General features: G+C 37.0%; 1 long non-coding RNA gene across 1 annotated transcript in view; it reads left to right on the top strand.

Moving 5' to 3' along the window:
• The window catches only part of LOC307195551, a 46,856-nt gene that overhangs the window by 1,048 nt on the left and 23,506 nt on the right, over positions 1-22,302 (top strand). Inside the window, exons 2-3 of the long non-coding RNA XR_013830865.1 lie at positions 12,322-12,465; positions 14,455-14,576. This is a non-coding gene — a long non-coding RNA (uncharacterized lncRNA). The remainder of the gene's footprint in view (positions 1-12,321; positions 12,466-14,454; positions 14,577-22,302) is intronic.

The raw sequence follows: 22,302 nt of genomic DNA, 5'->3' as shown, positions 1-22,302 counted from the left end.
TGCCAGCAGGAAATATGGGGCCTCAGCATCAAAAATGAAGCTGATTTATGGAAAATGGACGAAGTAATATTTCCTATAACCCTGGGCTTGAGATTTATAACTGCTTCCTCTCTATGTGGCTGGGAGTGCTTAAGAGAATTTCCTTCCTTTTTGGATATTGAGAGAAAAGTATTCCCTCTTCTCTCGACAGATAAAGCTTCAGGACTTGATGTGGAATTCAGCCAGTGAGTGTCTTTTGTCTCTCTTGTTTTTGGAAAAGAGTAAGAGTTTTCAATCTGCTTCTAAGAAAAACTTCCTTTAGTGGAAAAATTCAAAGGGAAAAAAAAAAGAAGCATTTGGCTCTGAGGTTAACTGTGATTTTGTAATGTGAAACTGCAGAGAACAAATGAGATCTCGATTCCAGTGTTTAAACAGTTTTTAAAGCGATTTCAAAGGTAGAGGAAACCTAATCATGTTTTCACTCCAAGGAAAATTCATCTCAGCATTGCAGTCTGGAGATCAAAGAGCACATCCAGTGTAGGGAACATCGTTCCTTCCGAGGTACCCGAGGCTAGCTGAGAGCACAGCAAGGCTGAGCCAGGTGTCTCTCACCCTGTCCTTCTTGGTTAATTTTTTTAAACCTAAGTGAAGAGTCTGACAGGTAATTCTCTGAATTCCATACAGTTGGTTTAAATATCTTCATTAAACATACTTGTACTGAGCACTATTCCAGGTACTAGCAATAAAGGAAATATTTTGAGAGTCAGACAATTTTGTTTTAAAAAGGTCTTATAGCAGAGTCTACATTAGGAGCCTGTAAATTGGGGATTATAATAATAACTTCTCGAGAGTGTTGTTCTGAGGATTAAATGACATTCATCTAAACCACTACAGCCTCTAGAACATACTAAACACTGAATAAATATTCATTACTATTTTTGGTTTTTGGTATTTGACTAGCCTCTTTTTTAATTTTAGAAGCTATTCTTACAGAAAAATTCAAAATTTTCTCAAGAAGAAAAGATAACCCTATAATCCAAAGAAATTTGATTCTCTTTTTTTTGGTATTTATAAATGTATTGCATGGGATTATAGTATCAAATACAGAGTCTATTTTATTCTCTTAAATATATAACAAGCATATTCTCATATTTACTTAAATTATTTGAAAGAACTTTAATATCTGCATGATATAATGATATTCATGAACTATAAGAGATTTAGCTACTCTTCTACTGATAGAATTTGGGGGGTTGTTTTCATTTTTTCATCATTATTATTTTTTTTTTTTAGTGAAAACATCTTTGTGTATTGCCTGGATCTCTGCTTATTCCCTTAGGAAAATTTCTTGTAAATGGAATTACTGGGCCAAAGATGATCATTTTTAAATCTGATACATTGTCTTTTGGAAAGGTTGAACTGCAATCAATTTTCGCAGCCAAATTTCATGAGAGATTTATGCTCTCATTGGTACTTTATCTGACTCTACCTTTCCCATAATGGAGCACTGATTATATTTTTATACTCCCCCCCCCTCTTTTTTTTAAGTGTGAAAAGTCATGGTTACTCTTTTTTTTTTTTTTTAATTTATTTATTTTTGCTGTGTTGCGTCTTCGTTTCTGTGCGACGGCTTTCTCTAGTTGTGGCAAGCGGGGGCCGCTCTTCATCGCTGTGCGCGGGCCTCTCACTATCGTGGCCTCTCTTGTTGCGGAGCACAGGCTCCAGACGCGCAGGCTCAGTAGTTGTGGCGCATGGGCTTAGTCGCTCCGCGGCATGTGGGATCCTCCCAGATCAGGGCTCGAACCCGTGTCCCCTGCATTAGCAGGCAGATTCTCAACCACTGCGCCACCAGGGAAGCCCCATGGTTACTCATTTTAATTTGCATTTCTTTGATATGCAGTGAGTTTAAAGCTTTTTCTTTAGTCATTCCTACTTCTTATATAAATTACCTATTTGTGTCCTTGGCTGATTTTCTACTTTTTTCTACTTGGGATCTTAGTAGTATCTTAGTAATCTTTGTATATTAAGTATAGCAGCCCATGTTCTATTGTAGCACATGCCTCCCTCCCTGCCCCCCCCCCAACTTTTTTTGGGGCCTGTTAGGTTTGTGATAGTTTTTGGCATCAAGGTTTTTAACTTTTTAGTGAATAAATCTATTGACTCTACCTGAATGTTTTAAATGTTTTATGTGTTACAAAAGCAGGTAGTCACTTAAATTTTTTTCATATAGTGTTTCCTTTTAAAATTTAACTGTTTTAAATCATCTGGAATTTATTGAGGGGTATGGTATGATTAAGAATCTAATTTGTTATTTTCTTCCATAGTCATTTCCCCTAGGATCATTTACTGACTAATACAACTGTACCTAATTGATTTACAATGCTTCCTTTATGTTAAAGGTTTTTTATATATTAATGTTGCTGTATCGGTTTATTTCATCGATTTGAGATTTTTTTAATATCTTGACCTGTCACAGAGCCTCGAAGTTAGCTTTCCCACTACTGCTTCACAGCAGTATTAGCTAAACATGTCTTCTGTCATCATTCAAGGAAAAAAGTCTAATAAGGCCAAAACCATGTGGCATGAACATCAGAAACCTCCCTTCAGTTTGACAGGAATTCATTTAGCAATACTTTTTGGACAAGGTCCTTTAATAAGCTAAAAATTCCTTTGCCTTATGTGCTTCTCTGATTATAGTAGACTTTATTAAGTATCCATTACTGCACAAGTATTTCTTGAGCCCGATACTGAGCCAAAATGAAAGCACTCTGTAAATAATGAGTTTCTCTCAAATACAAACCTAAAAATTCTTACACAACTGTATTTGGGATAATTTATGAATAATATTATGACTTCCCTTTTAAAAGCGTATTTTCTGATTATAAATGAATTTAACACTTAATATTTATTATAATTTATAAATATAGGCAGAATATATGGCAATGTGAAAATAAAATTAACCATAATCTCAGTACATAGAGGGGGAAAACTACTGGCAGTAATTTGGTATATTTTGAGGCTTTATACATATGATATATGCATTTAAAAATAATGTCCATTTATCTCTGATTATGACAGTAAGACGTTTTTCTATAAAAATACTATAAAGCATAAAGAAAAAATCATTCTGATTTTTTTTACAATGTTTAAGCGACCACAGTTTCATCAGTGTCTAAAGATTTAAATTGTTTAGACCAGTGCTTCTAAAAATACGAATCACCTGGAGATCTTGTTAAAATGCAGATCCTAATTCAAGAGACCCAGGGTGGAGCCTGAGAGTCTGTGTTTCTGAAACGCTTCCAGGGGATGTGCCTGTGTTGTTGGTCTCCAGGTCACAGCACAGTATTCAGATGCCTTATTACTGTCTTATCAAATCTTGGGCTTCACTTCCTTCCTATGTTTATTTTACCTTTAAATTTGAAAATTATTCTTGATGGAGAAGATCTAAGGAAAAAAAAAGAGAGAGAGAAAGAGAGGGGAAGTTGAGATGCTGTCTTCTGACTGCTATGTGTTTAAATTATGCCACATGACCCAGGATGTGACCCTCTCCTTCCCATGTTTTTGTTTTTAATACTTTTTTGTCCTTAGTATTATAGCAGACCTCAGATCATTTTAGGATTGAATCTCACTAATTGTTATTTGTCTCCCTTTTGTTCTCATCCTCCTTGCCTTTGTCTCTTCTTTTGCCATTTCTCAGTGTGTCCACCACTGTGAGCCCCACTGGCTTTTTAAAAGCCCTCACGTACTCTTCCTCGTTGTGACGACTGTATCATCAGAATTCAGCTCTGTAGAATCCCCCCCAAACCTCTTGAGCCAACCTACCTTTTCACTCGATCCATGTCCTCTCACTTTACAGTCCACTTTTGGAAACCCACTTTTACAAACTCTGGCAAAATATATAACTTTATACCCAGACATCCCCTCCTTTGGCTATTGTGGCTCCTGGGATGGTATAGTCACCACTTCCCAAGATTTCTATCACTTGTGTAGTTCTTCACTATTGAGACTGGTCAAAATTGAGATGACACATTGTGATTTTGTATGTGAAGGAAATTGATTTGCAAAATGTAAAGCCCTTAATGTGTTATATCCCCCTGGAGGGTGAGTCATTCTTCTTGTTCTTTCCTTAAGTCTTGAAATTCTCAGCAAAGCAGGTAAAAATGTATCAGGCTGCCTTTAACAGGATGAGGCTTTAACATGCCAAACAGTTGAAATCCTTTCTTGTGTTACATCTTGCCTCTATATCAGCAGATCGGTGGTCTGTGTTGGGAAGGCATGCACCTTTGTATGACATCACTTCTATTTTTCCTCTTTCTCTTTCTTCTAATTTATTATTCTTTGATTTTTTAATTTTAGTTACAGTTTTATATCCTACATATCAAATGATCCTGACATGTTTTAATAGCTGTATTATGTTCTGTCGAGTAGGTGTCCCATAATTTACATAAGCATTTTCTTATTGTAGGAAACCTGGCTTGCCTCAGATTTTTTTGTTTTGTTTTGTTAACATTGATGATTTATATTATCATTCATATAGTTTTTCTATATCTTTGATATTTTCCTTAATATACTGTAGATTTCTAGGTGAAGTTCCTGGTAAATAAATTGCTACAATCTTTTAAAGATTAAGATAAAAAAAACTTGACTCGAAAATCCTAGTTTTAGGAACATGGTCTGTAAGATAAATTTTAGTGCTGTAAATTAGATCAAGTTAAATGTCTACTTGAAAACTGAATCGTTATTACAAATTGCTCTCTAAACAATTCCCAGTATGTTTTCCAAAAGAAATAATGATGCTTACCAATATATGCAATTTAGAGAGAACATGTCATCATTCCCAATCTGTTTTCCAAAAGAAATAATGATGGCTTACCAATATATGCAAGTTAGAGAGAACCTGTCATCATCACTTGATATTACAAGCTTAAAATATTCTTTCCAATTTAGTAGACACAAAACAAAAATGGCACTTTGGTTTAATTTCCATACATTTGATTGCCCGCTAGGTTGTATATCTTTTGAAGTTTGTTTACTAATTGTATTTCTTAATTTGTGAATTACCTTTTTCTGTTCTCTGCCTATTTGCTTTTTTAAATATCAAATTCTAGGAAAATAATAAAAAACATAGAAGTAATAAATAGTAATAACCATCCATGTATTTGTTATAATTATTTCCCTGTTTCCAACCTCACACTTATATGTCTCTACATCTGTAAAAAAAGCTGTGAGTTATCTTTTCACATACAGTGCTAAATGTTTATCCTTTTCAACAAGTTTGTTTATTTAGAGAGTCTTATAAAACATCATATTCATGGAATGGACACTATCCAACAGGGCCATGTTCCTGTGGACTTACTTTTAACTCTTTGTGTTATAGTGTTTCTCGTTCACTCTGCTATCCACACATAATCAGTGTTTAGAGACTGTGCTCCTGGACTATTCCTACACACTTCAGAAAATTACTTCAAAGCAGTGAGTCAAGAGCTACAGAGCCATCTAAGGATATTGATGTACAAATTACATTAAGTCACACATCAAGATTTTTGAACAGAAGCCTAAAAAATGGCATATAAGAACAGCATTCATATTTATGTGAAAGCCATAGCAGTCAATATACTTTTGGAAACTAAGCCCATCTGTTTCAAAGGTTCAAGAAAAACACTGTATGTTTGAATCACTCATTTCAGATATAAAACATCTGAGTAATGTTAGATATGTAAAGAATTATAGAGTTCTATGTGAATCACTTGTGCATGAACTTACTAGCAACACAGATTTTATATGGATAAAGAGGCTCTTGACATGTAAATGTCTTCAGTAAACTGGTCACAAAATTCATGTTATTCTTATTTCAAATACAGCATCAATGAAGTTCTAAGTCATTAAGGAGACTGAAGTGTCAATCTAAACTTGGTTTTTGGTTCTCCACAGATAGCTTTAAAGCCTGAGGAACATGGAATTTGGTATCTTTGCTGACTGGTGAAAATTGCTCTCTTAGTCTCTGGACAAATGGTAGCTGTTATTTTGTTATCTGAGGATAACTGGATGTGGGGTGAGAAAACAGACCAGAACAGCTGTTAATAGGTTAACATCTCAAGTTCTTAATTCATAACATTATCCACCTGTAGAATAGGAAAAAAGTAGTGTTGTAACAGCTGGGTTTCCATAGACAAATTCTAAGGTCATACTCATAACAGTGAACTGAAGGGTTGGAAGGTGAAAAGCACCAATATCTTAAAAAGACATCAAGTTTAAGCAATGGATTTTAATAGGGAGGCAATTTTTTTGTACCCAGAGGTCATTTTCTAATGTCTAAAGACATTTTGGATTATCCTAACTAACTTGGGATACCAGGTTGCTACTGGCATCTAGAAGGCAGAGGCCAGAGATGTTGATCAACATCGTGTAATGCACAGGACAGCTCCTATGACAAAGAATTATCTGGCCCAAAATGTGAATAGTGTTGATATTGAGAGACCATGAATTAATGAGGTATTTTTTAAAACTGGGAATATATACAACTTTATCCCTACAACCAAATCAATAAAACATGATATATTTTATTGATTTGGTCATAGGGATAAAGCAAATAGGGAACATAGGATTTATTAGCAAATTTGCTTAACTTGCTTATTAATGCATAAGATGTGAGGCTCATATCCTAGAAATATGTGATCAGTTTCTGACCCTGTCAGTTCCTTAAGTGATGGCACTTACCTTGTGCTGTGGCAAAGCAAACAGGTAAAAACTGAATTTACATGGAATAATAATAAAACTTTGATTGTCTCAATGCCACCCAGAACAAAATGGAATTTGGCAATGATGTAGTTAACGTGATTAATGGGGATAACAAGCAAGACACTTCAGTGCACCAGTGGAACATTTGTCCTGAATTATCTGGTTGACTGTCCCCTCTTATTATGAGAACTGAAGGAGCGCCAAATCTTCTCTGCATGCAACGCAGACACGAACTAGATATTGCAGTATATGGGGGGTAGGCAGGAGAAATCGTTATCTAGGTGTATTATTGTTCTTAGCTAAGAAGGTAACTTGAGAGAAATGCAAATGAGGAGGGAAATGTGACAGAATGCTCCGTATATCATGATTGTATGCGAATAGATGATATACTGCAAAACTGTCAGTTCATTTCCCCCAATTCATCTCCTGCACAGTCCTTTTAAAACATGGATCAGGGATGAAATGTGTGTGGAGCTCGCAGGTACATCAACCCTTTGTTGCCGTGGTCTCCCTACCTTTGATACTCTGTTTATGTGGCATGGATGGGCTTCTTTTCACAGCTGCTTTCATTTTTTGAGTATTTATTCACACGAGTTTGTAGTAATTTATTGGTTGTCCATGGGTAGGAGAAATGACATATTTTGTAAGGTTGGCAGATAGCTGTGAACCATTTTGATAAGACATTAATCATGGATACTTCATACTGTACAACATATTTTTTAAATGATACAAAAAGTGTGTCCCTAGAAAACACCCTTAAATATTAGAAAGTCCAGTTACATAGAAAGTTTTAATAAATATAATGAATTAAAACATTTGACATGTTGTCTTCAGCAGGTTATGATATGTTATGAACCATTCCTTTTTTATTTGGTGACTATTTTTCTTCTACTCGCTAAGATCACCAATACACATTAAATAAAAAATGCAGGTGAAAAGCAAATTCCTATGATTGTGCTCAGGTCAAGAGAGTACAGTACCATCGAGTGTATACACTGAGTTTATGCCCTCAACCTATGGCAGTGATAAAATAGAAAACCGAAAATATATGTCCAGGCTCAAAAACAAGAGGAACATGTGCATGAACCAGAAACCGCCCAGAAATGAATACATAAGTGGGTCTGAAGCCACTTGTATTCTGAGATCTGGTTCCGGAAGCCAGCAGTGGTGTCCAGGAGTCCCATTCCTGCCAGGCAACGGGGCCAGAGTCCTCACACAGTGAGGGATCGGAGAGAGGCTTGCTAAGTGAGGCCATGGGCTCATGTACAGCTCTTTGACCCATGAAATGAAAATAAATAAATGCTGCTAACATGCAGCTTTGTGTGAAGCTGATCTAGGGAAACAGTTGGAGCAAGCCAAACTTCATGACCATGAGCTGAACTAATGCATCTGCTGGCTCAGTGCTTGCATTTGTAATGTCTCCAATATTGTCACAGCATAGGGATCCCAACACATCGTTATGAGTCTTTGTTTTGGCTTAGGACCCCAAACTCCTTGGTGGAAGTGATTAAGAGAAAAAAACCAAACTTAGAGGCAGGAAAGAATGAGGTCAGATTTGTATATGTTGGTGGGGGGTTGGGGGGCAGCTCTTAGTGAGTAGAGAAGAAAAATGAGAGGAGAAGAAAGGAGCGGAGAGGGAAAAAGAGGGACAGAAGAAGGGAGGGACAGATGGAGGGAGGATGGAAAGGGAGGTGGAAAAATCACACATTTTTCACATAAACACATAAAACAAAACTCTAAATACATGAAGAAAATGATAAAGAACACTAACAACAAAATGTGAGTTCACTACATGCAGTATTAAATGTGCTCAGGATGCTTAAAGAGATAAAGAATATGTAACTTCTATTTTTGAATTAAACTTTTGTCTTGAGATGATTGTAGATTCACATTCAATTGTTAAGAAATGATACAGAGAGATCCCACGTACCCTTTACCCAGTGTTCCCTGATGTTGACATCTTGCAAAAACAGTTGTACAATAGCACAACCAGAATATTGCCATTGATATAGTCAGACACAGAATATTTCCACCACAAAGACCCTTCTTGTTTTTCCCATTTTACAGCAACATTCAATCCCCTCTTGAGCAACCACTAATCTGTTCTGAATTCTGTAATTTTTTCATTTCAAGAATGTTATATAAGTGGAATCGTACAGTATTTAATGTTTTGGGACTGGCTTCTATCGCTCAGCATAATTCTCTGGAGAGTCATCCTGGTTGCTGTGTTTATGAATAGTCTGTTCCTGTTTATTGCTGAATAAAATTCCATGGTATGGCTGTACCACAGTTTAACCATTCCCCTGTTGAAGGACATCTAGGGGTTTTCGGTTTATGGTTATTACACATAAAGTTGCTATGAACATTCATGTCTACATTTTTGTGGGAGCAAAAATTAAAGGGTTTTAATTTTTCTAGAATAACTGCCCAGTTATACAATTCCTGGATCATATGGTAGTTGCACGTTTAGTTTTTAAGAAACTACCAAAGAGTGTGATCCACTTTCTCTACATCTTCATCAGCATTTGGTGTTGTCGCTATTTTTTATTTTAGCCATTCTGACAGGTGTATTATGATAGTTCATTGTAGTTTCAATTTGCATTTTTAATGGCATTTTAAGTGCTTGCTGCTATCTGTATATCCCATGCACTGAAATGTCTGTCTATATCCCTTGCCCATTTTCTAATGTTATTGTTTGCTTTTTCACTGTTGAGTTTTGAGGGTCCTCTATATATTCTAAACACTAATCCTTTGTTGGAAATGTGGTTTGCAAAATATTCTCCCAGTCTTTAACTTGACTCTTCATCCTCTTCACATGGTTTTTAACAGATCAAAAATGTTTAATTTTGAGGGAGTCCAATTTCTCAATTTTCTTTTTCGTGGCTCTTGCTTTTGGTGGTAAGTTAGGAAGGGATTGGTAGCTTCATTGTTGCTGAGTGGTGGTAAAGGTCCCGAGTCTCCGTTAACCCTGCTCCAGAATCACCCCAGTGGGAGGGGGAAGGGCACCTCCTTACTCCTGGGGGCTGGGGAGGGAGTTAAAAATCCAGGCTTCCCACATGGTCTCCACTGATAGTACAGGGACAGATGTCATTACCACCCCATGAGAATGAACCCTGCTTCTCTGACACCACCCCAGCCGGAGGATGGGGCACCTCATTACAGCCTGGCAAGGTGGAAGTGAAGGATCTGCACTTGGCCTTTGCTGGCGTGAATCGGGTAGAACCAGTTTTTCCTATGACGTTTGGCTGGAGGAAAGCAATTTATTGCCTAAAAGCATTCTGTCTTGCCAGGCTTCCCATTTTCTGGTCCTTTGGCTAGAAGAGCAGGCTTTTCTTGGCCCTTTTTTGTCTATACCTGATGGTATCTGGACTGCCAACTTCTTCAGCTTCAAGTTTGATATATTTGAGGCAAAAAGAAACTCCAGGGAACTCAGTACTCTGTTGTTCCTTGCATGTCAAGGTCCCTGGCAATCTGCCTTCTTTCCTCCCCCTTTTAGAGTTGTGTTACCTTTGTTTCATATATAATATCCAGGGATTTTAGTTGCGCTTAGCAGCAAGAATAGGGAATATTATGTCAACTTCATCTTCCTGGAAACAGAAATCTGTAACTTTTATCTTAATGTAAGAAAATTTGAGTCAAAATCATCAGAAATAAAAATGTTCTGGTAGATGTGAAAAAGACTATATTATAAATATTAGAAATAAAAAGACGGTTATTACCACTTTTAGTTTCTGCTTGGCATGTAGAGAGCTGAAAGAGGCATTGCTCTCACCATTGTATGTTACAGTAACACCACCGACACCACAAACCTGAGCAAACTTCACATTTATGAGTTTTCTTGAACTATCAGGGAGATGGGGTCACAGGGCAACCAAATAGCCCAAAATTTAAAGAGAGAGAGGACCTGCAGGGAGGGATGGATACTTGTTCACTCGTAGCAGAAGCTGAGTTTTGTCAAATGCTTTTTCTGCCATCTGTTGAGATGATCATATGGTATTACTTCTTTAGGCTGTTAATATGGTGAATTATGTTGATTGTTCAAATTTTGAAACCAGTCTTTCATTCCCAGGGTGTGAATGGTTGTGAAGTATTACTCTTGGTTGTGAAGTATAAGCCTTTCAATATACTGCCAGGTTTGATTTGCTAAAATTCTGTTGAGGACTTTTGTGTCTATGTTAAGGATATTGATCTCTCGTGTTCTTCTTTACAACATATTTGTCTGGTTTTGCCATCATGATAATTCTGGGTTCTTAAAATGAGTTGGAAAATGTTCCCTTCTCTACTATTTTCTAGGGGAAATTGTATAGAATAGATATTATTTATTTCTTATATGTTTGATAAAATTTACCAATAATCTATTAGAAAGCAAGATCTAGCAAAATGTGTTCAAGGAACATAATTTAAGCAAATATGTAAATAACATTTGAAAGTTAAAGAATAGAAGATGAGATACCAGACAAAAGAAAACTGGAGTGGATACATTGTTGTCTGATATAGCAGAATTCAAGACAAAAAATATTATGAGGAACAATGTACAGTTTTATACTGCTAAAAATGGAAAAGAATAAGAACAATAGAATAAGGAGGTATGAGTATTATGAATACATATGCACATAACAATATAACCAGACACATAGAAAAGTAATAACCGTTAGAATAGCAGGGAGAAATAGAGTTATCACCAATTTTAGTTAGAAATTTTTTACATGTTCCCACCCCCCATCAAAGAGATACAAAGATCTGAATATATGAATAATTCAATCCCTAATAAGCAGAAACCAGCTATATAATAGGACACAAGAAACATGCTAAGGTATTACATCCAATAAATAGACAAATAGAATAATAAACTCTTTGTGAGCACACATAGAAAATTTGTAGAACCTCCCCATGTACTAGGGAACAAAGGAAGCAGCAATAAATTCCAAAATAACAAAGACTATATTCTCTGGCAATAATTTAAATAAAATTAGAAAATAAGTGGATTGTTTAGAAAACACTCAATTATGGCACTTATAAAGTATACTATTATACAGCTCTTTTGTAAAAGGAATTCATAAAGGCTATTGCAAAATACTTAGAACTGAATGAGGATGAAAACACGTTTATCATGAATTGTGTGGCACAGGTGTACCAATATAAGAGAAATTGATTACTTTATGCATGTTTATCAGGAAACAAAAGATATCTTTTAAAATGAGCTAAGCATTCAATTAATGCAATCAGAAGAAGCAGTAGAGCAAAGTCAAAGAAGCAAGAAAGAAGAAGTAAAGATAAGGACAGAAATAAGTGAAATAAAAAATTGTGTAGAATAACAAAAATAGTTTGTTGAAAAGATTGGTTAAATACAGAGACCCAGGCAAGACTTTAAGAAAAAAGAAAGTTGAGCAAATTACAGAATAAATAAATTGAGACAACCACAGATAAAAAAAGTTTTTAAATGATTTTTAAGAGTATATAACTGTATGCTAATAAAATTGAAAATCATTGTAAAACATGCACATTTCTGAAGGAAAATAAAATACCGGAAATGAGCACAAAAAGAAATAGAAAACTTGAATAGACAAAGAGTATTAAAGAAAAACAAACTTTTTTTTTTTTTAGTTCATCCTCTAAAGCCACAAGCTAAGACAGGTTTATTTTGGAAGTTCTACCAATTTAAAGGAATATTACTCAGCCATAAAAAGGAATGAAATTGGGTCATTTGTAGAGACGTGGATGGACCTAGAGACTGTCATACAGAGTGAAGTAAGTCAGAAAGAGAAAAACAAATATCATACATTAACGCATATATGTGGAATCTGAAAAAATTGGTATAGACAATCTTATTTACAAAGCGGAAATAGAGACACAGACGTAGAGGACAAACGTATGGGCCCAAGAGGGAAGGGCGCGGGGTGGGATGAATTGGGAGATTGGGATTGACATATATACACTACTGATACTATGTATAAAATAGATAACTAATGAGAACCTCCTGTATAGCACAGAGAACTCTACTCAATGCTCTGTGGTGACCTAAATGGGAAGGAAATGCAGAAAAAGAGGGGATCTGTGTATACGTATAGCTGATTCACTTTGCTATGCAGTAGAAACTAACACAACATTGTAAAGCAACTATACTCCAATAAAAAAAATTTTTAATGGTAACATATAAAATTTTATAGGAAATAGAGAAAGAACACTTTCTAGCTCATTTCACGAGCATGATGTAACTTGATTTCAAAACCAGAAAAGGGTCACACAAGAAAAGAAACCAGAGGCTAATTTCACTGATAAACACAAACGCAAAAATTCTAAATAAAATATCAGCTAACCAAAATAAATAGTATATTAAAAAATACCATAGCACAAGCAAAGGGTTTTATCACAGAAATGCAAGAATGGTTAAATATCAGAAAACGTATCAATGTAATCTCCACATTAATCAACTAGAGGAAACGTTATCTTGTTTTCTTACTGAAAGTGGAAAAGTTATGTGCTCAGGCTCAACATCTAATTATGATTACTTCTTATTAAACTAAGAATAGAAGCAAATTTCTCCAATTTAGTAAGGATTATGAATCAAATATCTATGGCAAACCTTTATCAAATATCACAGAATCCAAGTCAGTTATCAGCTGTAGGACTTAATACGACTTTATATTCCACTAACAAAGAAAATTACACATTGTCTTTGTCACCACATGGCACAGGTTAATTGCAATGGAGGTCCCATAAGGCCCACAAAGCTCAAAATATTTACTATTTGGCCCTTTTTAAAAAAAGTCTGATGACTCCTGATCTAGACCATAAAGGAACTTCTACAAATCAACAAAACTGAGTCAAAAGCCTAACTTAGAAAAATGGGCATCTGACATATCATACAATAGGCAAATTACAGACAGGCAAACCAGACAGCTACAAAGGAATTGTAGATATGCTTCAACTTATTAGTAATCAGAGAAAATATTTTGAAACCATAAAAGGAAGTACATTTGTCAGCTTGACAAAGTTTAATTTAAAGCCATTATTAAAAACAGAATTTTGGGGAAAATTATTCTATTAATCTGACTCAGATACTAACTAATTTGGCTTATTTTTGCTTTAATATGGGAAGAGAGAAGCAGAAGGTAAACTTTGTTGCAATTATTAATTTAAGAATGAAGAAAATGCCATAGAATTCAAATTCTAAGAGCACATTTCCTTATCAGATTAATATAACTGATTAATAAATTTGTAAATCTGATTTATAAATCTGTCAGAACTGATTTTGCAAACCTTAATAGCTAAATGAACCTTGAAACAAGAAAATTCTATTTGAATTCATGTGAACAAGATATCAGATAAATGCTTTGGTAAAGAATCAACTTGCATATATTTTCAGAGATGATAGTCTATTAATTATGGGCTTAATCCACCTGCTAAAACTTGTTATAAAAATGTTCTTACCCACCTCCATCTAGCTCCACCCACTGTCACCCACTCCCACCATATTGCTCTACTCCAGCATAGGAAAGGAAGTTGTGATTCAATATGAGTATAATGAAGATGCTATTGCCTTTGTCTATATTCTTATACATGTTATCTTTGTAAATAATAAGTAAAATTATAGTGCAAGGACAAAACCCTCTACTATTAGCCTGTTTATTCATTCAGGCATACCACATGCATTCATTTTGTGTCAGGTCCTCAGTATATAAAAATAGTCCGTGACCTCAAAGAGTATAACCTAATTAACCAGTAATTACCTTACAGCTTGTACTCAGAGAGGCGTATAAACGGAATGTTACTGAAGCATAGAAAAAAGACATCTAGTCCAGCCACGTGTTGAGAAGGGAGAATATCAAGGAAGATTCCTAGAGAAAGTTATGTCTGAGGTAAGACCTGAAACGTGTGGAATTGTCTCTGATACAAGTGTCCCGGAAATAGAGAGGTGAGTCAATGGTGGCAAGAGATAAATAAATACATTCGATTAATGAGTATTCAGCTAAATGTGCTTATCACTTATGTTAAGATTTCTACACAAGTCAGGCAATAGTATATATTGTTATCATATAAAAAATGATACTGTATTCCATATATCTGGAAGGAGAAATGCTTGCTCTCGGGCCCGCGGAGCGGCTGGGCCCGTGAGCCATGGCCGCTGTGCCTGCGCGTCCGGAGCCTGTGCTCCGCAACGGGAGAGGCCAAAAAAAAAAAAAAAAAAAGAAAGAAATGCTTGCTCTCTCTTTATCACCAGTAGAATGCACGTAATCATCTTACAAATGGAAATCACCTGAAGGAGGCTCCTTCCAAACTTTCTCAGGTAGCTTAAACCTTTGTCACTCAGGATGCCTTTTCTTATACCAAAGTTTATAAACAAAGGAAAATATGAAGGACTTAAGCAGCACAACAAAATGCCTTAGACCTTTATGATATTTTAGGAGTTAGTTTTAACCTATATGGATACCCTTTGGAGGATTATGAACTACTTGGCTAGAGGTCATGTAATGTGAAAAATAACTATAATTTTGGTTATATGGAGATTTAGAACTTCGGGTAGAATTAATGACATTTATTGCATGTGTTGTTTTTCTCTTTGAGATGACTCTTTTTTTTTTGCTGTACGCGGGCCTCTCACTGCTGTGGCCTCTCCGGTTGCGGAGCACAGGCTCCGGACGCACAGGCTCAGCGGCCATGGCTCACGGGCCCAGCCGCTCCGCGGCATGTGGGATCTTCCCAGACCGGGGCACGACCCCGTGTCCCCTGCATTGGCAGGCGGACTCTCCACGACTGCGCCACCAGGGAAGCCCCCGAGATGACTCTTAATAAATACAAAAGTGAGTCATATTGGTGATTATAAATAAAATAGAGAAAAAGGATGCTTTTGTATTTCTGTTGCTGATGTTAATTCTGCTTCAAATGAGTCTGAAAACTCAGAATATGGTCCATTCATCACTTCCTTCCCATTTTTCCTCCATTTCAGTAGACGGCACCTCTTTCCACCTACTTGTTCAATCTAAAAACATGGAAGTGATCCCTGTTTCTTTCCTCTTCCTCCCCTCCTTCCCGTATGCCCTCACTCTCCATTCCCCACTGCCACAAACAGCAGTGTACATATTTACACCTACAGCTATAACACTTTATCTGCACTGTCACCTCTCACATGGACTATTATAATAACTGCTTCCCTGCTTTGTTCTTTCACTTTCCTTTCCTCCCAATCCAGTTTCCATACTGTAGGTTGTATCTTTTAAATATATAAATTATTCACTCCTTGGCTTAACTCTTTCTGAGGCTTTCTGTTGCATTGATAATAAAATCCAGTCATCTTACCTTCATCAAAAGGTCCTAAATAATCTGGTACCTGCTTACTTTTCCAATTACTTTCTCACTTGCCCACTGTAGTCGGTTCATGTGCCTGTTTTCAGGTACTTGAAATGGCAAGTCTTTCTAGTCTTAATACATGCAGTTCCCTTTGCCTGGAAAGTTCTCCCATCTCTGCATGGCTGACTTCTTCTAATCCTTTCTGTCTCAGCTTCTATGTCACCTCTCAAGTCCTTGCTGACAACTCTACCTCCTGGCTCCTGTACGTCTCTATTACAAGACCTTTTGTTTCTTTCACAACCTATCATATTTTGTAATTATTCAATTTGTGTTGATATGTTACCTATTCAGCTCTGACTTGGTACTATAAGATCTATTGGGCAGAGACGATTTGTTTAATTCATCACCGCATGCCATAGCAGCGACTCAGTGCATTCTTGCTGAGCGAGTAAATGGATGAGTCAGTTGATGAATGGGCCTGTGTCCTTTACTTGGCCTGTACTGATAATAAAAACTATGGAATAAAATGTCTATTAAGTTAATCTATCATTTATACCTATGTGGATGAGAGAGCCTGAATAGCAACAAATGTCTTGAATAAAGGGAAGTAGCTCAACAATTTTAGTGCTATTCCCCAGAGGGCTTGGATTTTATTTTTAGCATGGGAATTTTAAGTAAAAAAAAAAAAGCATGAAGGATAGAGCAGAAGAGAAATAAAATACCACGCTCTTCTTTCAATTACATAAACCAAATACTTTAATTTGGTACAAACTAACAGCTGAGATGGAATTGGCAGACATGGTCCAGATAACCTAGATATCAAATGAATTGTCCAGAAATTTTAAAATTCTCACTGGATGCTGGGATACAGCTTTTAATTTTAGTTGTCATATTTACTGCCTTCCAGCTTGAAAAGTAAGTACCTCGAGATGCCTGTCATTTAGGGGCTAAAGAAGGGTTGTAACACAAGGGAAACTAAAGATACCGTGTATTTAGAGCTTCTGAAATGAAAACCGTATGTAGCCAAATAAAAATAGTGGACTAAGCTACAAATTTTCAGAAGTTGGCATGACTAAGAATAAAACATCTATGCAGAAGAATCGCCCCTTCTTGAGCAACTGAACTCCTTAAAGACACAAAAGTTATGCCCCCAGGAAAAAATGGTCACAGTGCTAAAGCTTAGAAATCTAGAAAACGATTTAGACAGAAGACAAACACGACGTACTTAGCACCAAACAGCTTTTAGTGCATCATGTTTGAACAAAAATTAGTCTTGTTTTGTTTTTTCTTTTTTGTTTTTAAAGATTTTTTTGATGTGGGCCATTTTTTAAAGTCTTTATTGAATTTGTTACAATATTGCTTCTGTTTTATGTTTTGTTTTTTGGCCGCGAGTTATGTAGGATCTTAGCTCCCCAACTAGGGATCGAACCCACATCCCCTGCATTGGAAGGCAAAGTCTTAACCACTGGACCACCAGGGAAGTCCCCAAATTAGTCTAGTTTTGAAGAATTTTTATATCTAGTTATTTAAAATAGTTGATCTCACCTTGAGGCTTTTCACATTTTCCTGTCTTTGCTGAATTTCACTTTCACACTATAACATATTTAAGACTTTTCCAAAATAAGGGTTCTAATTAACAGTATAGAAGACAGTGGAGAGCCCTGACTAATACAGGCATGAAGGAACTTAAGGTCCACAATAGGCTTAGAGCAAAGAGATTATTTATAGATCCACCTGCTGGTAGGAACAAAACTGGCAGACAGAAGCTAGACAAAGCTGATGGTAGATGAAGCAGGGGCTCTTCAATAACGGAATGAGATCAAGCCGGGGCTGTCACCTGAAGTCATGCACACTCAGCTGCGTCATCGAGGGCAATTTGGAAAACACAGAGTAGCAGTGTCATCTGGAATACTTGCAGGCTTTTCTGGTGACATATGGGCAGGTAGCATCATTTGGGGTCAGCAAGTATTAGTCTGTCTAGTTTTTCTTGGCTGAAAGAAAGGAAAGAAAAAGAACATTTATTGCATTTACTGTAGGCCATCTATAGGCACTTTGCTTATATTACATCTTATCCCTACTTGACGTCCACATTTACATAACAGGAGATAGTGAAACTGAAGCTCAGAAGAATTGTCACTGTGAAGCTCACAGATTACGTCAGAGTTAAGAATTAAACTCAGATATGTCTTCCTCCAACAATGGTGTTCTTTCTACAACTTTGCAAGACTAGGAGGTCACCCTTATCAGTACATCAAAAATTAAGAACTTTAAGGACAGATTCATACTATTAAAGTTCATGGGAGACTGGTTTATTTAAAGAGTTCCTGTTGATAACTATACAATGGGATATAAAACTGACAAGAAAGACTAGAGTGCTTGAATCAAAAATTTAGTGCATTCTCTCCCAAAATTGAAAGCATTACCTGGGAAGCAGAATTATATTCAAAATATTGCTTGGTCGGTATGAATCACAAACAAAGGACTGGAATGATCTTTAGTTTGAGGTGCCTCTTTTAAGAGAGATGGAGACTGTCCTCCTCCCTGGGTTAGAACTGGGGCTGTTGTTTATGGTGTCCCTTGGTCATTGCTCACTGTCCAATGGGCAGTGCTGAGAACAGACTACCACCGCCATTTTTATACCATACACAGTACGTGAAAATGTTTCTCTGTTTCAGAATCTTTTACATTCATTCATTCAATATATATTGTGCATCTCTGATGGCCAGACTATTCTAGCACTACACACATAATAGTATACAAATAAAAATAGTTAAGATCCCTGCTTTTGATGGAGGGAGTGTTAAAGTAGTTCTCAGGCAGTTTTTATCTTGTAACATTCACGAGTATTCCTGTAGCTCCTCTTAACTCATGGGCCGCTGAATTCTTTGAAGAGTTGCTAAATCTCTGCAGAAGCCCTGTAAGCCAGAAGGCGCAGTAGCATTTATTGTACTCATACACCAAATGTCATCCATTTTGTGTGCTATCTGCTCCTGGGAGATTTCTAGCGTGGTTCTCAACTACCTTTTATGCTTAGACCTTTCTGAGCCACTGACTCCACAGTGGTTCATGTCAATGAAAATGCTTCTTTAAATTCATACCAGGTGATCTGGGGATTTCATGTTGGCACTATTATTCTTTTCATCACTAAGAGGACTCCGTGACCTTGATTCTGTCTTATTTACTTTTTATTCTAGGATTGTGTTACATAAAATACCAGGAGAAATAAGTGGGCTGATGGCTGAAAATGGAAACTCTTAATGATTATACAAGAATTTTGATTCAAATGCCACTTGTAAAAGAATTTATTCTAAGTATGAAAACTGCATTTGTTCTCTGCTCCCTAACGCCTACCAAAGTAGAATCTATAAAACCAATCTTTAATATAATAGAAAGTCCTTGCTTCTACTAGTGATTAGGTAGATTTCATACAGTAGATTTAAATCAAACAGTTTCCGTCTTGAAGCATTTTTCATTCAAGGCTGAGTGGCATGCAAGTTTTACACATACTAGTCAATGCCTCAGTCTTGTCTTGGGAGAATGGGCTAAATCCTGCCTCTCCCATTAACTACCTGTGTGAAAGCGCCATTACTAGAGAGGTAGCAGAGCACAGGGGTTGAGTGTGCAGCCTCTATAGGCATATTGCAGGCTTTAAACTCCAGCATGGCAGATACTAGCTGAGTGATCACGAGCAAGTTACTTAACCTCTCCACGCCTCAGCTGCCTTATTTGTATAAAACAATGTGTCTTCATCCATTCAGGCTGCTATGAAAGGAAACTATAGATTGGGTGGCTTCAATAACAAATTATTTTTTTAATCTCTCATAGTTCTGGAAGCTAGAAAGTCTAAGGTCAAGGTGCCAACAGATTCTGTGTTTGGTGAGAGTCCACTTCCTGGCTCATAGCCATCTTCTCACTGTGTCCTCACGTGGTAGAAGGAGAGAGGGAGATCTCTTGCCATCTCATGTATAAGGGTTAAATCCCACTCATGACCTAATCACCTTACAAAGTCCCCACCTCCAAATACTACCCTACTGGGGATAAGGTTTCCACATATGAATTGGGGGGGATATTTAGTGTATTACACGAGGATAATAATAGTACATATCTCATGGGGTTGCTGCAAGGGTGAAGGGAGTTATTACACTTCAGATCCTCGCAACAGTGCCTGGCAAAGAAGATGCACTCAATAAATGTCAGCTTGCTACGCAGCGGTGCCTGACACATACTCATTGGTTCTCACTCCTCTTCTTTCTAATTTCCCTTTTCCCTAACTCTTGCTTCCCTGTGATTGCACTCCCTAAGAAAACCTCAACAGATACACCATTGCCTGAGGTTTGCTTTCTGCATGCTGTGCAGGATGACCTCCAAGATTCCTTAACGCTCTGAAAATCACATGTGGTGGTTGCAAAGAGAGTGGACTTGCAGTCAGAGGAAATAGTTTTCTGTCCTGGTTTTAACAATGATATCTGTGTGACCATGGGTTAGCCATTTAACCTTCTCAAACGATGGTTTTCTTTTTAGTGAATGAAGATAAAATGTACTTGATTCTACGAAAAACAACTTTTTTCACCAAATGATTGCAAGGGTTGACTGGGATGTTTATATGAAAATAGTTCGAAACTGTACAGCTATACAAATCTATACATTGGGATCAGTGCTTATCCCTCTACCTTACCTTTGTGTACCTAGAGACTTCTGTCTCCTCGACCTACAAGTGGTGAGTACTGGGGAGACCTCTTTGAGCCCCTTATTCCTCCTCCCTATAGGAAGCAGAATGGCCCAAGTTTTCAGTGGGTAGAGCACACGGTTCCTGACTTTCAGTCATCTCCAGGGTATCAGAGGAGGTTCATGCTCATTTATTCCAGCCATCCTCTTATCTTCCTGTTACCCTGTTACCATAAGCATATCTATGTCTCCACATGTATAAGCTTATTATTGGTTACTCCCTCCCTCTTCTGCCAGTGACCAGGTACACGGGGCCACCCTGCTAATCTTGCAGCAAGTTAGAACAGACAAGTGTACTTGGTGTCTGCCCTACAGGTTCAGCTGTCCTCACAGCCAGTCTATAAGATGGGGAAGAAGGTCCCATTAATCTAAGCTACATGACCACCATAGTCTACAGAAGTCGTGAAGTCTAGGGGTACCCAACCACTAATGGAGCTGAAGGATTGTGAACTTATTCTCTATTTGATTGGAGTCTGGAAAGGAAGAGGGATGTTTCTTCATGGCCCCACTCTTCCCTCAGTCTGCAGCAATATCTCTAATGTGGGATCAACAAGATCCTCAAACATTCACCGCTCTTAGCCTTTTATTGATGCTAAATCTTCAAAAAGGAAGAGTAAATTTGGAAAGGTAAATTTACAATCACTTTCCCTTTGAAAATAAAATAAGAGAGAAAAAAATCTGTTTAGAGAGCTAGATGTAAAAACCTTTACCAAGAAACAGATGCTATCTGCATAGAACTATATTTAGACATAAAGCCAGCTGACCTCAGTCCAATTGTACTTCCATGTTCTGTTCAGAACTCAGCATATGTTGTCTGTTCCACAAAATATACCATAAGCCATAGACATTGGTTGTTTAATATGGATTTTGACTACTAGTAATAGCAGTTCTAAAAATAATCAGGATAACCTGATAATCAGGATGACTAATTTTAGGACAGAAAAAGTGCTTAAAATAGGACAGAAAAGAGTGAAACCAGCATACCTCTGCTATCTCAAACTAATCAGAAAGACTGCTGTCTTGTTTTGTAGGATCAGTTTCAGTTCACAGTGTTAGCTAGAAAGATTACATGTTCTGATGGATTTGTTTTATTCCAGCTTAGCTAAAATGGAGCTATATTTTCCAGAATCCCCTTCTTTAAATAGTTTGATGTTAGCATGGGCCACAGTAAATATGTTGATTGGTATTTGGAAGGTGGGAGTGGAGCCACAGCCGTATTCTTTTACGCTAGGAGATATGTTGAACCAAGCTTTGCATATTATCACTTACCTGCTGGCTCACCTTGTTGGTTTTGGGCATGTACCTACTCCAACTCCTGCAAGATCCTCCTTTAGCATCTCTGACTTCTGAGCCAGGTGCATGTTTAGATCCTATGGGACACCCATGTCACCCAAGTTGGAGGCTTAGAGCCAAAGACCAACAGTTTCTAGTCTATCCTTGTGGGATCCACGTTTTCTTCTCTCTCTCCCTCTCCACATTCATTTTCCCTTCTCACTGGCCTCAGACTCCAGTACCAGGTGTAAGACAATGACCTTACATAACTATTTAACAAGCTCCCACAAATATGTAAGG

This window comes from Stenella coeruleoalba (assembly GCF_951394435.1).
Source record: "Stenella coeruleoalba genome assembly, chromosome: 12".
NCBI lineage: Eukaryota > Metazoa > Chordata > Mammalia > Artiodactyla > Delphinidae > Stenella > Stenella coeruleoalba.
Note: the sequence above shows the minus strand (reverse complement) of the source record. Positions and strands in the feature narration are given on the sequence as shown.